This window comes from Crinia signifera, chromosome 5 (assembly GCF_055691185.1).
Source record: "Crinia signifera chromosome 5, ASM5569118v1, whole genome shotgun sequence".
Lineage (NCBI taxonomy): Eukaryota > Metazoa > Chordata > Amphibia > Anura > Myobatrachidae > Crinia > Crinia signifera.
The window spans coordinates 208,959,545-208,972,579 of NC_139221.1; positions in this window are offsets into that span (position 1 = coordinate 208,959,545).

Consider the following 13,035-nt stretch of genomic DNA (forward strand, 5'->3'; position numbering starts at 1 on the left):
CGTCAGCGCGTCACCCTCCATGCTCAGGAGCGTCTCCAGTTGCTATGCAACCCCCGCACTGGACCGTGAGTGGTGCGCTGTAAACCGAGCAACAAAGAAATATAAACCGTGCGTTCAAAGATACCAGCAAGAACCACAGTATAATGTACATAGTCATACAGGTGTCATAATACACCATTCTAACTACCGGTCATGCACAGCTATAGAGGCACATCGATCTGGACCAACATTATGCAGAACAAAATAGAAAATAGAGGAAAGGGGAAAGAGACAAAATGCATGTATATACATTACAGGAACATATTGAGGGACCACTGCTCATTTAGTCCTCGCGGCCACATAGTGTCCAGTTTAAATATCCAGCGGCTCTCTAGCTGTAGAAGTTTCTTCGCCCGATCGCCTCCTCTTAAACTCAGGGGGACGTGATCAATGATAGTGTACCGTAAACACGAAAGTGGATGTTCGGCTTGCACGAAATGTCGTGCAACAGGTTGTTCGTGGTCTTTATCCTTTTTAGCAATCGTCGCTCTGATAGCCATTCTATGATTCGCCATCCTTTCTCGTAGGGTCCTCACTGTCTTGCCGACGTAGCTTTTGCCATAGGGGAATTTGATCATGTATACGGTAAATGTGCTTGTACATGTAAGGGGATGCTTGATCTGGAATTTTGCTCCGGAGTAGGGATGAAAGAAAGAATACTTTTGTGTTGGACATACCGCTACACCGGTAGCACCCACCTTCCTTTACCCTCATGTTGGGATGTTTTCTGGTGGAAATGTCCATGCGGACTACCCAATCCCGCACATTTCTCCCTCTCCTATAGCAGGGCATCAGAGATGTATGCCTGAGTTTAACGAGATGTTTATCTTGGTGGATAACAGGCCACAGAGACTTAGATACAGTCGTTACCGAGTTGTCCAAGTCCGTGAAATCCCGAACCTAACCAACTCTATCAGCGTTCACACCATTTTCTTTGGATTTACGCATCAGAAGATCAGTTCTTGGCATCGCATCAACTTTCAATCTGGCTTCTTGGAGTTGTTTGGAAGAATATCTCCTTTCCAAAAATTTGTTGGACATTTTATCCATATCCGCCTCCAGTTGAATGCTCTCGCTGGTTATTCTTTTGACTCTGATGAGTTGGGATAAAGGTAAACCTCTTTTCAAGGCAGGTGGATGGTGACTTCTGGCATCCAAGAGTGTATTTCGATCTGTGGGATTAGAGAATATCGAACTGGTCAGGCAACCCTCTGTAATCCCAATCAAGACATCAAGGTAATGTATAGCTGTCTGGCTCATACTAAAAGTTAATTTAATGGGACAATCACGAGCGTTAATGTCTTCCATCATTGAATGGAAACTCTGTTCAGATCCGGTCCAGAATAGCAGGACATCACCAATGTACCTGGTGTACAAGGCGATGTTGGCACACATGGGGGACTCCAAGAAAAATTATTTTTCAACGGTATACATGAAGGCGTTTGCAAAGGAAGGTGCGAAGGGCGGTCCCATCGCACACCTAGTCTTCTGTATATAGAATTGTTGATCAAAGATAAAGAAATTGCGTGTCAGGGTAAGTCTCAATAGACGGATGAAGAACTCTATCGGGGATCCCGTGTACATTGTATCTTGGTCCAATACCCATTTGGTAGCCTGTAAGCCCCCTTCATGGGGGATATTAGTGTATAGGCTCATGATGTCAAGAGAGCACAGCCACATCTCAGGTATGGCAGGGCCGAATTCAATTAATTTGTTGAGAAGTGCCGTGGTATCTTGAAGGTACGTGGACAAGCGTTGTATGCAGGGTTGTAGGTAGTGGTCAAGGAACGTAGATATCGGACTATACAGAGATTCTCTGGCCGAGATGATTGGCCTACCCGGCGGGCGTACAAGGCTCTTGTGGACCTTGGGCAGGCAGTACAGCAGGGGGACTTTGGGAAATTCAGTGGAGAGAAAGTCCTTAGTGGATTCATTGATCCAACAGTTGAATACTGCCTCAGCCAACAGGAGATCAAGCTCTTTTTTGTATTTTACAGTCGGGTCTCTGTGGAGATGTTTATAGGTTCTGGTGTCCTCAAGTTGGGACAATACTTCAGTTTTGTACATTTCCACATCCCATATTCAGATCCCCCCCACCTTTCTCGACGGGGAGGATCATGATGTCATCATAGGAGCTCAATTTTTTAAGTGATTGCCATTCCTCTCTAGAAAGATTGGATTGGAACGTGCTGGTTTTAGCGGCTTCGGTCACTTTCACATCCAAAACCTTTATAAAGCTCAAAATAGAGGGGTTAGTGGAAGGGGGATCCCATCTGGACTTGCGCTTGAAAGGATCACTTGGTCGTATAGATGGTGTTGTCGGGTTCTCTTTGTCAAAAAAGTCTCTCAGTTTCAAATTCCGATTTAATCTGTTTAGATCAACTTTCCAGTTGAATTCATTGAATTTCTGAGTAGGCACAAAGGATAAGCCACGATTTAGCACCTTGGTTTCCTCTTCAGTCAGGGAGTAGTGTGAAAGATTGAAAATCAGGGTTTTCTCCGTCGTCCTTTCTGTTTGTTTCCTTTGTCCTTTTCTGCTTTTACGAGGGGGTCTTGATCCGACAAAAGTCATTATTGTACCGCCCGATGGTCGGTACATTCTTGATCCTAAATCCTCTCGGGATCTTTTTCTCTCGATAACACTCCAATAATGTAATGCCATGCAGCAAAAACTCCTTTTCCTTTTTCTTTAATTTGAATAGGTTATTATAGATGTCCTCAGGGGTACGCGCTTCAGACGCTTCATCAAGCCTCTCTTTAAATAATACGGCAGTGGATTCGTCTTCTGAGAAACGTAGCCTTTCTCCCATAGGGAATGCAGTGGCATTGACTCCATCACTGCCCGATGCCATGACCGATGTAGAATAGTGTTCATATACCAGTAGTGACCCACCACTGTGTCAGTAAAAATCTACTGCTGTCACACCTAATGTGCCCTTTGATACGGGCTAGACAGCAGCGGCACCAGCTTGTATTTGTTGTTTGTAATCCAAATAGTTCACAGGTTCAAACAGGGACGGGTGCACAGACCAGGTAACCACACTGGAATCTCCAGGGGGGATACTTGCATATGTCCGTGAGGTTGGCACACCGTATACCGAATAGCACAGTTACCGGGGTGCAGGACGCCAGAAAGGTAATGTAGAGCAGGGGGAACAGCGGCACTCACTCGGATTTGAAAACAGACACCATACCAAACTTGGTAGATTGAAAAACGATGACGTTTCAGAGTTTAATTCTTTGTCAAATCACATACAACAAAAGAGCAAACATGTGCAACTTACCTAAATAGTGAATGTTGGACCAGCTTCAGCCACTCCGATAGCCGGGGCGGGCATCCACCTCCGCTTCCTCCCACTTCCTGGTACATCAGGGCACACGTCAGCGCGTCACCCTCCATGCTCACCTTTGGCACTCACCTTTTCTCGTTTTGGGGTGCCCTTTGGCTTGTGACCACATTGTTTAAACAGAAATTGTAGGGACTCTGCACTCACTAAATTAACTGATAATAATAAATAGTGGAGATTTGGTTCATGAATTGATCAATGTATTTAAGCCTGCAGCCCCCTTCACAGGACCCCACTTTTCTGCAGGTCCTAACACTATTGCTCAAAATGGCTACAATCAGGGGTTAAAGTGGGCCAGAACTGCGTTCCTTCAGTTCCAATTTGGAGGCGGAACGGTTCCGCCACTGTCGGCCCACTTTGCCTGGCACCCCTCCTCCCAAGCTTACAGACCGGTAGCTGGCACTAGCGGCCGGTGGATGTGAGCCGCCGGAAGGGAGACGGCTGAAGATCTTGGGCGGGAAGGGGAAGCATTTGTGTGTGGACTGCGGAGCACAGCAGGGAGGTGATGCAGACCTGGGAGTGTGCGGCCGGGAGCCGCGCCTGTTTGGGATATTACTCCCATCCACACACTCCGTGCTTCTGCTACTGCTGCCTCCCCGGCTCATGGCTCACCAATACTCCTGCTCAGCCCCATACCACCTGCTGGGTAAGTGCTTTGCAGGGGAGGGGAGGGGTGGGGGTGGGGGTAGGGGGTGTGTGTATACGGGCATTTAATAATGTGGGGCATTATGTATGCCACTATGTTCAGTATATATTGGGGCATTATGTGTATAAGGGCATTGAATAATGTGGAACATTTTATAATGTGAATATGGGTCACTACGTGTGGTGTAAAGGGAATATGGGTCACTATATGTGGTGTAAAATGAATATGGTTCACTACGTATCTTCTGTAATGTGATTAAGGGTCACTACATTTTGTGTAGCGTGAATATGGGTCACTGTGTTGTGTGATGTTAAAATGGGTCACTACGTATTGTGTAAAGTCAATGTGTCACTATGGGGTAGATTTATTAAGCTCGGTGAAGTGATGAAGTTACAGGCTTGGTTTGAAAAATGACAGGTAGAAGCTGATTGGCCAGTGATAAAAACCAGACACTTTGGGGGAAATTTACTAAAGGAAATTTGTTAAAAAAATAGGTGTATTTGTATCCAGAAATACACTTATTTTTGACATTTACTATGCCGAATATACAGCAATTCGTATTCGTATTGATGTGCTATCAATACGAATACGAATTGCCGTATTTTCGGGATAGTAAATGTCAAAATTAAGTGTATTTCTGGATACAAATACACCTATTTTTTACAAATTTCCTTTAGTAAATTTCCCCCAAATTATCACTTCACCAAGCTTAATAAATGTAACCCTATATGAGGTATAATGTAAATATTGTTCACTACATGAGGTGTGACGTGAATATGGGTGACTATGTGAGGTGAATGTGAAAAAGGGTCACTGCGTGTGTTGTGCAATGGCATAATTTGAACTGGTGGTACTATTGTGTGGCCATGCTCATTTTCTTTATACTACAACCCCCTCTTTTTCGGCACGCGCCTATTTATTTGTAAAGTTTGGGTGTCAGGGAACAAATTTTGAATTTGGAAGGTGTGTGTGTGGTTGGGGGGGGGGGGCTGTGGCAGAGAAGGAGAGTTCCACCACCTCTCCATGACCACTTTGAGCACTGGCTACAATACACATAGCTATCACATTAATGTTTGATTCCAGGCATACTATCTGGTCTAAAGCTCACAGCAGACTGTGCTTTTAAAGGTGAGCAGTTACCAACACACCTGTCACTAATCATCTAGGGAAATGGTTAACATAAGCTATGAAGTATAGGTTAAAACAGGGTGCATGAGAGAATGTGACCACAATAAGACTAATTAAAAAATGAATCTAATAAACAATATACACTAAACATCGGCACTCACCTTTCCTAGTTTTGGGGTACCCTATGGCTTGTGACCACATTGTTTAAACAAAAATATATATACACACACACACAAAATCTTCAGAGCGGGGTGAGCTGCTGCAGGGGACAGACATAGACAATGTTGGAGCCTGGATTTGTAAGTGTAGGTGTAAAATGAGTGTGTGTATAATATTTTTTTTGGTACTCTTTACTTAGAAGGGCGCCCACGATTTTGATCGTGGGCATCGTTAGTAAAAAATCTCGGGCATCTCAGGCATTGAATGCACTAAAAAATCGGGTGCGATCAACCGACGAGATGCCCGAGATTTCCCATAGGGAACAATGTTAAATGTCTCAATTGACCCAATTTTCCTGTTCAATGCCTCAATTGACCCGATTTTTCCATAGGAAACAATGTTAATAGGGCCACAGAGGCCAAATAGGCACCCTGAAGTGTATAATGGCCACCCGAATTGTTAACGCCACCCCACGATCAACGTCAACCCGATGCGTGGCGAGCGCATCCTACGACCTTTTCATACCCCCACTATCCACGTCGGCGTGGAGTTGAGAATAGAAAGTGTGGCGAGCGCAGCGAGCCACCGAGCCCGAAGCGTGGCGAGCGCAGCGAGCCCCGCGAGGGTACGCGGACAGCTGTGAAGCCCGCGAGGGGACGCGGATACCTGTGAAGGTATCCGCGTCCCCTCGCGGGGCTCGCTGCGCTCGCCACGCTTCGGGCTCGGTGGCACGCTGCGCTCGCCACACTTTCTATTCTCAACTCCACGCCGACGTGGATAGTGGGGGTATGAAAAGGTCGTAGGACGCGTACCGCCGCCCCTCGCGGGCTCGCTGCGCTCGCCACGCTTCGGGTTGACGTTGATCGTGGGGTGGCGTTAACAATTCGGGTGGCCATTATTCACTTCAGGGTGCCTATTTGGCCTCTGTGGCCCATTTAACATTGTTTCCTATGGAAAAATTGGGTCAATTGAGGCATTGAACAGGAAAATCGGGTCAATTGAGACATTTAACATTGTTCCCTATGGGAAATCTCGGGCATCTCGTCTGTCGCATCGCACCTGATTTTTTAGTGCATTCAATGCCCGAGATGGCCGAGATGGGCGCCCTTCTAAGTAAAGAGTACCTTTTTTTTTTGCTGTTCTCATTCTTTTTACAGGTGGACTACAAGTTCAAGGGAGCCCATTAATGCCCCGCATGCTGGGACTTGTGGCTCACCAAGTCCCATCATGTGGGGGAGGCCTGTTGGGACTTGTAGTTCACCTGTAAAAAGCAATGTTATTTGTTACATTTTGCACATATCAGCCCAGCGTCCACCGGCCAGGGACACCGGGGACAGCCCGGGCTTCAGCTCTGGACGGGGGAAGCCTGGGGGTCCTCTTTATTTGGGGGGACCCCACTGCCCCAGGTACCCCGTCCAGAGCTGACCAGCCATAGTGAGCATGGTACCGCCAGGGGACCTTATGTAAAAAGTTTCCCCCGGCTGTGGCATGACACTGCGGGCTGTTGGAGCCTGGTGCTGGTTCCAAAATACAGGGGGACCCACAGGTTTTTGTCCCCCATATTTTTGGGAACCAGGAGTCCAGGGCAGGTTTCAGAAATATGGGAGACCCCTACGTATTTTTGGAATGAGCCCGGGGCTGGTTTTGCTCAGGAGGGAGGACCCCACCTCTTTTATTTTTATTTTATTTTACACATAATCGCACATGTCCTCAAATTCACACATTTTTATGACGAAAAATCGCACCATATTGCATTTTTTGCCTCAAATCTCATTAAATAGTCAAATTCTTCCAAAAAATATGCAATTTTGAAAAATGCAATAATGTGCGATTTAGGGACCTTACTAAAAATCGCATCTCATAAAGTCTCCCTCTAAGACGGACTCTAGGGAATTTATAGATTCATTCACCTCAACACTTAACCCCTTGAGTGGTGGGTTTTGCTGGGGCAGGACAAACCTACCAGGGCAGGTTTGTCCTGCCCCAGCAAAACCTACCACAGAGTTGTGGGCCCCCCCCTGCGTCTCCCCCCCCCCCCTCCAGTTGCTCCCCTCCCCCTCATCTCTGCTCTGGCACAGTAGGCTGGAGCTCCTGTGCCCTGCCGCTGCCCCAGCCGCTGATAATAATAGGTGGCAGGCTCGGGGATGTTCGGGGCAGCTCGGGAGGACTCAGCACCCAAAATCCCAAGTCCCCCAGAGCCATGCCGAACATCCCTAAGCCTGCCTCCTGCTTATTACTAGAACTAATGGCGGCGGGGGCACGGGTGCTCCGGCGTACAATCGCCAGAGCTGAGAGGTGAGGGGGATTGTTGGGAGGGGAGATCAGAGCGGCCACTGGGGGGGTGCCCGGACAGGTGATGCACCAGTGGTGCACACCTGGACACCACTGGCACACACCTTCATTTATTTGTATGCCCAGAAATTTTCCGGGACAGCCCACTGCAGCAGGGCAGCTGAGCCCGGAAAACTTCCAGGCATCCAGACTATTAACTAACCAGCCCCGCTCCTGCCACATAACTCCCATTCTCTACGCCCTTCACTGGCTACCTGTAAAATGGCGAATCGTTTTCAAGATTGGCTTACTCACTTTCAAGGCCCTACATGACCAGGGCCCAAGGTACCTGCAACAGCTGCTGATCCCTTACTGTCCTACTCGATTACTACGATCCACTGAAGAAGGACTACTAACAGTACCCAGAATCTCCCTGAATTCATCTGGGGGTCGAGCTTTCAACTTTGCTGCTCCAACTCTGTGGAACTCTCTTCCTCGCACAGTGCGAGAAGCGCCCACTATAGAATCCTTTAAAAATAGACTAAAGACATACTTATTTACTCAAGCATTTCACTGACATCTACTGTTAAGCTTGTTTTGTATTTCGAGCTGTAAAGACAATGTGTGAAGCACTTTGAGTCCTATTGGGAGAAAAGTGCTATATAAATATCATTATTATTATTATTATTATACCACTCAAGTGGTTAAACAACACATTTTTATGAGTTTCCGTCATACAGTATCTCATGTTACGAAAACAGAATTCTATTAGAAGACCAGCCAATACTCTAGTCAAGTCCATGCTGAGTAGACAACTGATGAAATATCTATTTCTGTATGGCACTCTGACACTGAGAGATAACGTATTCTTTTTGTTTTTTGACATGATTGTGTTGGTGTGAATTATAGGAGGAGAAGCGCCTGCTATGCCTAGACATCACTATACCCAACTACTGTAATTACCCAACTAATTACTGGAACTTTGCTTATACAAAATATGTGCACATAAGATTTAATGGCTGTTATTTTCAGTCGGAACATATTTATATTTGAATAGAGTTGTAGCATTGACTCGATCCCGTAAACTGTCGAAATAGATTTTGTTCTTGTATCAAATTTTATATGCTCTGTTGAATTAAAGTGTTTAAAAACAAAAATAACATTTTACCAACATGGATGAAAAAAACATTTAAATATTTAAATTAGTGGATTAAATAAATATCCAATCTCAATCTGCATAGATTAGATATTCAGTTTGAGAGAATTGTTTTTTTTTTCTGTTGGAGTAGCTACAGTAGTAAATTATATCAATGCACAGGACATTGGAAAGGTAACAGGAGTTTTCTGGATCACACTCTATTCTCATATCCCTCTCCAGATGTTTATATCATCTCTTGAGTTAAAAAAACATTCTGATCATTCAGCCAAACCCATCCAATGAGCCTATTTTATGTTGTGTTACATTCTGTATTTTCAACATACTGTATCACTTGCTACAGTGCGGCCCACCAGAACCATTGAATGTAGCCTTAACTTTTGCTACTGCATGTAGCTGTTTCTGTTATAAATGATACATGTGGTTTACAATAGTTCTCAAGTTTTAAATGTAGTCCTGGGGCTAGTAATGTAAGTTATGTTAATGTTACTGGAGGGATCTGGAGTTCATATGCTCATTAACATTGAAGTTAATAGAAAAATGAGCTATCCCTTGGCTCAGCCATATTTTTTTTTTTTTTTTTTTTTTTGTTGTGCCTCCTTTGAAATCATTGTGATTAGCCATCAGAGGCTCCAAAGCATCAATAAACATGAAATGTTTTGTTGGCTGTTACACTAAATTAAACTTCTACAGACTTGGAACAGTTTGTTTTTGACAAATGCAGTAGGGTCAATGATTACTATTATTCTCCTTTGTAGTGTATATTTTATGTTTTGAGACAAAATGGAATCCTCAGTTTGAAATTTAGACTATCCTCACTCAATTCAGATTTAACAATAAAACATTATTTGGGTACTTTCAATCCTGTCAGGTATTTCAATAAAACACACTGGATATAGAAGCAGCCTTTACATTTAATTACATCTTAAAACCAGGGATCTTCACCAGCTTAGTCTGACTTTTTCATATCCATTGTCTATAAAAGCGTCTAGGGAAATATCCCTTAACAGAAGTCAAACTAGCATTTCAGTATATGATACTTTCATCTCCCTATGTTGGATTGCTATATGTTGTATGTTATTTGGTTACAACCAGTCAAACTAATGACTGCACACCTGGATTTGTGGTCCAGGACCATTTTATTATGGTCAATGTAATAGGCAAAATCAGTGCTTGTGGCTTCCAATCATAAAATATGTGGACAGACAGAAGTGAGCCCCTACCCTCACAGCATAACTGACCCTAATGCTGGATACACACTGAGCGATAAACCATTACGATATGCACAATACTAATATCGTTAATGATATTGTGAACATTGTGCAGGGTGTTAATTCAATATAGTTAACGATACACACTTCCATGCATCATTAGCAACCCGCGCCCCCCTCCCCTTCGTCATCTGTACATGCCATTCATTGTTGACTATCTTGTCAATAATGGATTACCCACGTTACCGATATCAGTCAGTGGGTTTGCGCTATATTGTTTGTTTATTTTTGGAATCATGGCACCATAAAGTATCAGAAGTTTCTTCACGGCACCCCTAGGCCAAAAGTTTCTAATTGAGAAATTTAGAAAAAAAAAATCTTAAGTAAATTTTGTTCATAGGACATCCTTAGGCCAGTTATGTGGTGAGGGACAGGATTCACTTGTCCACATATAATGTTTGTCCACATGTTATGAATGGAAGCCACAAGCACTGGTTTTGTCTGTTACATTGACCATAAATAATTTGAGTTGGTCCTGGACCACCAAGCCAAGGTTCCCTTTCAAGTGTCCCGAGGCACTTTAGGGTGCCATGGTGCACAGTTTGGGAACCACTGTCTAATGCATTAGGCCTATGGAATTTACAGCAACCATTTCATGAAATATGTTTTTGTCACTTAAACTCCTGTTCATTAACAATGAGAATATATATGTAATAATACATGATATTTCACAATGGAGAGGATGCAACAACAAACTGTGAAATGTCAATAATCACATTGCATTGTTTCTTGACTTCACAACTGAGTTTGTAAATAATAATAATAATAATAATAATAATAATAATAAAATAAAAATATAAGGAATGTGCTATCAACAGAATAGATGTAATATAACCTAGAAAAATATGCCACGAGTGATTTATTAAGTTCTGTGTCTAGAGCACATTGCACTCAAAGCTAATATAAAAGTATACAGATTGCAGGTGACATGAGGTCCTGTATTATAGCAAAATACAATTGGTTATGATGAGAAGTTATCAGCATAATGGTACTCACTGACAGTTCACTGCAGAGGAAATATGTCGGCACACAACTGTTATAATGAAAATACACAGCAGTTACGTATCTTAGTAACAGTGTTTTTAATGGCATTTTATTATCTATAATACAATGCCTATTGCTGACAAATGTAACCCATTTGTACCCATTAAAAATAATATAAATATGTATTTCTCTCATTATTATGGTACGGTTATATTGTTGTTGTTTTAAATGGAAACATGCTATTTTATAAAACTTACACTTACCTTATACTTCATCACTGACCCCTCTATACCCAGCAATACATCAGGAATGTTCCTAATTATACTGCAAATGTGACAAACTGTGAAGTCAATTGTGACTTTAATCATTATTACTGTAGATCTAAATAATATAATGTATGTTTGTATTCTTCAATTAATATGGAAATAGCTGGTATTAAAGCGAGGCATGACCATTTAGAAAGCATTATTTCTATGAATGAATCCTGCCTGACAGGGAGCTGGTGCAGTATTAAGCACACATTCATTGATGCAGCTTTTAGATGAAAGCAAATATGTTATAGGATCAGAGGCATAACTCTGGGAGGCAATGGAGTAATTTGGTTTTGCACCCAGGCCAAGTTTCAATCAGATTAATGAAAGCAATCGATATTGCTTCTGTGGCTGGCTCTCCCTCCTAGAAGGACCTTAGACATCAACCTCTCTTTATTCTAAACTATTTCTGCAATTCAACTAACAATTATACATGGTAAAAAAAAAAAAGCCCTTCCTAACACCCACACACACACACTCATGTTGGCTGTGCCCCTCTTTCCTCCCTGCCGCTGCTGTGCACCCACATGGGGTGCGTCCGGTTATCCTCCCTGCCATCGCTAGACCTCCTTGCCGCTGCTGTGGGCCCATCTGGGGTGTGCCCGGCTCTCCTCCCTGTCACTGCTTGACTTCTTCCTGTTGCTGCTATGTGCCTGGCTCCACTCCATGCTGCCTCTGGTTCCCCGCCCGGCGCTACTGGCTGATAACAAAGTAAATACTCTGCAGTGCTATAATTCAAATATATTGAATGGTGCTTCAGCACACTGCACTTTTTCCTCTATGACTCCCACTGTCACTCTCCCTGTCCCCGTGTCCCCACTCTCGTTATCCCTAACAGCATAACACTTTAAGTGGTTTTATTAATCGCCTACAGCCTCCTTTTTTCTGTGTATCATGTGCAGTCTACACTGAAGGTATTATGTGTCATTTATGTGAATAATCAGTAAATGAATATACCATCCCTTTTGATCTAGGTTAAGGTGCCCATACATGGGGCGATAGCACCATGCAATGCGATGCAATGCGCGCTCCAGGTGGGCATCGCATTTTACAGCTGTAATCAAAACCTGGAAATGTTTCTATTGGCTGGTCGTATGCGCGCTGATTAACAGGAAGCCAATGGAAGGGGTGCCAGGGCATATGTGGCACCTGACTGCAGTGGTACCCCTCGTCCTGACTTTTATGTCCCCTTAAATGCAGCCAATGCTGCCTGCAAAACCCCTTCCCTGTGATCAGAGCTGCAAGGGTTACACTAACCTGGCCAGCACTAAGACCCTGCTGGCTGTTCTTATCTATATCCTGGGAGAGGAGATCTGTCCCATAGGGATTGGCTGCGGTGCGCGGCGGGCTTACTACTCACCCGTTCGCGCCCGCCGTCGGCTAGCGTGTAGTGGTCTCCAGTTCAGTGGCAGCAGGCAGCGGCAGTCTGGTGGGCAGCAGACAGCGTGGGACGCCGGCAAGTGTAGCGGTATGTGCTGTAGGGGCGCCGGGAGGCCGGTGCCTCCATCTTGGTTAAGGGCAAATAGCAGATTGGTCCTTGTCTGAGGTTTCCGCCCATACTGACCTGACAGCCAATGGCAGCCGCCCTCTAGGGATATAGGAGATCTGCCTAGGCCTGTTCAGTGTCAGTACAAAGAGTCTCCAGAGGCGTTCACAGCTCCCAGCTGACTCCGGCTCTCTGACTCACCTCTCCTGACTTGGTGCCTTGCTTCAGTGCTCTGTG